The sequence below is a fragment of the Acomys minous genome, assembly GCF_964271855.1.
Source record: "Acomys minous genome assembly, chromosome: 18".
In the NCBI taxonomy this organism is placed as follows: Eukaryota; Metazoa; Chordata; class Mammalia; order Rodentia; family Muridae; genus Acomys; species Acomys minous.
The window spans coordinates 902,501-908,236 of record NC_140501.1 but is presented as its reverse complement, the minus strand read 5'-3'; positions in this window follow the sequence as shown (position 1 = coordinate 908,236).

The following is a 5,736-nucleotide window of genomic DNA, read 5'->3' as shown; positions in this document are numbered from 1 at the left end:
TATCATAAAAGAAGACAAGAAAGCAGAATGTTTGAATGGCCGGCTCAGAGTCTCTGTAGATTTCTTAAGAAATATGGCTTGTGTTTTTTCTACAGTTCTTTAACTCTAGTAATCTGAATGGTAATTGTGTGACTGGTTTTGTGATACACAGCCAGTTTATAGGTAGAGTCAAGTAAAAACTAAAACTAAACACAAACTATTGAAGAGTACAAGCAATTGAGAAGAAACTTCTGGAAAATACAGAAACTATTCACCTCAGACACTATTTCATGTTAACATTTTTTCTATAGGAAAACCTGGCTTATTTATTCAGCACTGTCTCTTAGTAATTATTTATAAATACATATTTTATTTAGATTTTGAACCCCTTGAAGAAACTTAATCTTATAATCATATTAGTTTATATTGTTAAATCTTATTTATTTTATCTATAAAGCTGTTCAATCGGTGTTTACTTAATAAGTAAACATCAACTAGTTCACAAATTCAGTGGTTTAAGATTTAAGCACTTCGTATGAAAATTATGTCCTCTTGAGACAATGAACATTTTTAGTGAGACAGACAAATATTTTTATATGGGGAACTGAAAAATTTCCATTTCCAGGCCAAAACTCACTTTCAAAACACAGTTATGATAATGTCTAATTACTAAACTACCAGGAGACTAAGGGTTCCAATTGTGTGAAAATAAAATGGAAGATGTTGTTGAATAACAATGTTCTCATTAGTCTTCAAAACATTCTCACATTGAAAAGTTGACAAAAGTCTTAGAACACTATTGACTTCCAGGAAATACCCTGAATTAGCCAGAAATATGATTGTCTTTTTTAACAAAAATATTCAGTGAAAAGCAATTTTTATAGGGTGCTTTATCTATAAATTTTTATGGTGCTGTATAACAAAATAAAAATTATATGCATGATTTGTTTTTTGTTTGTTTTATAATATCAAACATGTAATGCAGTGACATCTACATAACTACATTTTTGGAGACAGGCACTGGTTTTCTTATCTGATATGCTCTCATAGTTTAGAATCCCTAGGATCACACCCAGAGAAAAATGTTTCTGTTCATCTTTGCAATTAACATTACAATATATTGCATTTCCAAAAATGACCAACATAGATGCAGATGATAAACAACTGTGCAATTTCAATGGCATAAGATTCTCAGAGAACAGGTTTAAGATAACGTATCAGGGGATTTTATTTTATAATTTACTTCATGGAGTTCTGTCAGTCTCAGACAAGGGTTTCATCAAACAGCTCTTGCTTAGCATCTCATGAGGATGAATGAAGAGGGAAGGAAAAGAAGCGACAGCCAGGCTGCCACAGAGGCCCCACAAGTTTAAGGACAAGTGACCTGCAGATTTTCAGGAGCTGTTTTTTTAAAGTACACCAAGGACCCTTGATTAATCTACACCAAGGGAAACTATGAATTTGAAGAAACTGGAGTAGGCTACCTGGATGTCTTCCCGCTGTGGGACATGCCTTCAAGATGGGAGAAAATGTAGCCAACAGCAAGAAAGCAATCGATGAGATCTATGGAAGACATTGCACTTAACTTGGTCTTTAAATATGCGGAAGGCTTAATTATGAGCAGTGATGCCATTTGGAACAGATTAAAAAGTAGGGTTTTACAGGACACACAACACGCGCGCGCGCACACACACACACACACACACACACACACACAAGCACACATGCATGCAATGCGCTCACACACACACAAACGGTTGGGATAGAATGAAAAGGACTGAAGTGTCACTTGGGAAAGGGGAAAGGAGACACGCAGAACGGGAGGGGACTGCACCAGCCTCTTAAGCTGGCTTTGCCTCTCTGTGAGCCTCATAGGAAGCTCTTTAACTAATCTAGACTCTGTGTCAAGCAGAGGATGCTGGATCTTATCCAGTGACTTTTAGGCCACCTGGAAATGACCATGACTTGAACACTAAGGCAGTGTCTGCAGAGCACAGAAGCTAATGGCTTTTACATTTACACTTTCTTCTTGACTGTTTCACAAGTGCTTTCTTGAAGGTGATTTTAAGTATTATGGTTCCCTCAATGCACACATGAACAAAAGCAATATTGAACTTATAAAGGCATGGGAGCCAATATCAGTGATAACAGGAATACAACAGGAATCACCTTTGTGATCCTGAGAAACATCACAGCTGATGAGAAACATTTTTTAGGTTTGTGGCAATTTTTCTTTGGATCTGAACACCTGGGATTGTTCCTGATAACAGCTTTGGATAGGTGCCAACTTTAAAGGTTTAAGTAGTTTTAAAACCAAACAACTGAATTATTCCACTCAGACACATGTTGCCAAATGAGAGGAATGGAGCAGATCTGATGCTCAAGTTTAACTAAAGGAAAAGAAATAGCCAGAAACAAGAGACAGAGGAAGAGAAAGAAGTAACTGAAATGGAAAATGACCAGGTATGGAATGCAATTTTCCTTTATTAGTGGGCCTAGAGTCAATTCTGTTCCAACAAAATCAATCGACTTTACACATACATGACTTCTTTGTGACTTGCTAGATCGCTACCATCATTTTTTGTTTTTTAGATTATTTATCTCTTTTATTAAGTATTATATCTTGACCATATGAAGTTATTATCAGGGCTGAATAACATAAAACTGTAACATCTTTTTGGTTCTGAGAGGCAGTTATTTTGTTCACATTTTAAACAAAGCTGAAGCCGGATCAGTGCAACCAAGAGCAATCAGAATTGATAAGGACATATGGTGATGTGAAGGTAACCAAGGCATGGACTGTGAACCTGCAGTAAGATCAAGAGATTGGCAGACAGTCTCAGCCACAGGAGCGCAGTGGATCTCGGGAAACAGATGAAAGTGTGGATCTGGAGTTGGGAAAAGGAATATATACCTGACCACTTCAGCCAGAGCTTAGAAGGCAAACGTAATTCACAGTAGCAGCATGCTAGGCGTCTGCATCCAGAACTGTCTACCGATACACACAGACAAGCAGCTTAGCTCCCAGGGGTTTGACTTCTTTTATAGATGATTTCAAGAAGAACTGAGTTATTACGACCTGATACCTGAGGATGATGCACAGAAGACCACACTTGTGTTAGCTAGATGTTCCCATGGTGCTTTAGGTTAATTGCAAGCAATATACTTCATTGTGATTTCCTTTGTATAATTTTTATTGTTGAAATTATAATAATCAGATCTTTTACCCCCTTCTTTTTTTTCTCCCTCCTAAACTAAGGAGAGGTGATGATAAGTAAGCCTGAATTCCCTTCTCAATAAATGTAAAATTAAAGCTCAGTTAGCTACATTCTTTCTGTCTCCAAGGTTCATAAAATGATGATGAGTCTCGGAGCGGACTGATGACATCTGGTGTTGAACATGATTGGCACGTCATAGCTTTCAACTCCAGTGAGTGGGTGATACCTCTATGTTGAAAATATAGGTATTTGAATATTTAAAAGTAATTCTATGAAACAATAAATACTATGAAAATGAAAATATGATATTAAATCATGTATTTTCTTGTTTTATGCTTTAATTTTATCACTAAGTATATGCTCTTTGCTATACATAGTTATATTCTATCAATTATAAATAACCCAGGAAGTTAATTTTTAAATGACAGGAATAAAAAAATGGATTTAGTTTTCTTCATATAGTAAATAGCTGTTCTGCATATCTGGACACTGATAGTAATATTTATGTTTTCAAGAGCTGTGTATTATGAACTTCACTGGGCTCCACAATGCCAACAGGACCAAGTTAGAGGCTGAGTTTGGAAAAGAAACTCATCGTCTGACCATTGCGGCTAGCATTTGAAAGGCAGCAGTGATTTGTGTTGTTTCTCATCTGTGAGAAGCAGAAGGAGAAAGAAGAGTCAATAATCTCATTGCATTCGATGAAAACCTGTGTGAAGCTTTGCTAGCAATCTCTGCTCTTGTACCGCAATGTCTATGGCAACGTTGTCTATCCAAACACACTCTATCCAAGCTTAGAAAATGCCTTTGAACATGCATCTTACTTCAGCTCATAGCATGCACATTTTATGTAGAAATGTTAGGTTTAGAAGTAGACTCTTAAGTAGGCTTGGTATTTCTAACTTCTACTGGTATCTCAGACGGACTATATAAATAGAACAAAACAGCCTGAGCAGCAATGAGACACAACCTGCTTGGCTTCTTCTCCACAATATAAGCCATCTTTAGGATCCATAGCCTCATTTACAAAATGTGGATCTTGTTCATAACTGGAGCAATAGTGGAAAACACTGAAATAACAGTGTATGGGAAGCATCAACTGTGTGTAGGAGTGGACTGAGGGCTTTAGTTCCTGGTTGTAGCTTTAGTAGATGAGCCCCCCCCCCCCCCCCCCCCCCCCCCCCCCGGTGAGGAAAGCCTTGGCTCAGAGTCTAAAGAAAAATTAGGTATGAATGGGTAACTGTTTCCCTCCTGGAAACTTATAAAAGGACTCTATGTGATACCTATAGCCCATAGACTAAATACCAGTTCTACTGTCTAAGCCTCTAACATGTTTCCATTACTCATATTTTCTCCCTTTTAACTGCAACATGTAGTCACAGAACTAAGACTCTTTCATCCTGTCATTGTGAAATCTGGGATCCAATGAATAAAGGAGATTTGGCAAGGTCGTAATAGCCCATCAGGTAAATATCCTGAACCAGCCTGCATTGCTGGGTGAACAGTCCCCTGTCTACTCTTTGCCTGCTCCTGATTGACCAACTTCTATCAGCGAAGAAATAAAAATATTTTGTTTGTGATAAAAATCATATTTAAGTGATATACTCCTTTTACCTTATGAAGTCACTGAAAATTACTTCTAGATTATTTTCCCCCTTCAGTATAAAGTAGAACTGCAAAAGCACTCACAAGAGTAAAAGAATATTTCTTGTCCCATAGACTACTAATATTTCCAGGTGTTTTTCCCATGTGACAGGGAAAAATGCCCTGTGGTCTTGGGATCACATCTGGAAAAGATGTTAACTATACACTTTTTTATTCCATAGCTTTGGCCCAGTACAAAGCTCTACTTTTTTCTTTGAATTGCAAGCTTATTTTTACTGCTTCTTAGGAATATTTAGCTTTTTGTGTAGAGTCCATTACTTGAAATTTTGAAAGGTGCCCTCAGTTAAAAATATGATCCAAGTGGGCTTTGAGTAAAGTCAACATTCTTTTCATCAACTTCAAACTTTACTAAGTGATGGGAATGGTTCTTTGTGCTGTCCTTGCACAGGAAGTTCAATCAATGCTGGTGAAATTAAATTTGAAATCAGGCTTTTTTGTATTTTTATGATAAATTTTGAACTTATTTTTGCATTATCTTTATCTGAATTGATCGTCCTAGTGTAGGTGCAGACCTTTCTTCCACTAATTATGCTTTAGTTCAAACTGCTGATTTTTATCAAGGTTCACTAAAAATTCAGAAGTCATTCTTTGAGTAAATCCTTTTTGGATTCTCTAGTCAAGATCCTGCAGTTTCAGCAAAGGAAAGAGAAAATTCTCAAACCTCATCAAACTTGCTTTGAATGGTTTTAGGCTACAGTCAGCAAAGGGCTGTTTAAGAAAATGGCCTCTGTGGAAGCAGTCAGTGTGTAGTCTAGGGAAAAGGAATCCCTGGAGCGTGCAGGTGTAGAGCAAGCTACGGATGTCGGAAACACATGGTAAACAAAAAGAGGACAAACGGTTAGAACATTGAAAGGGGAAGAGTTAAGTGAGATGA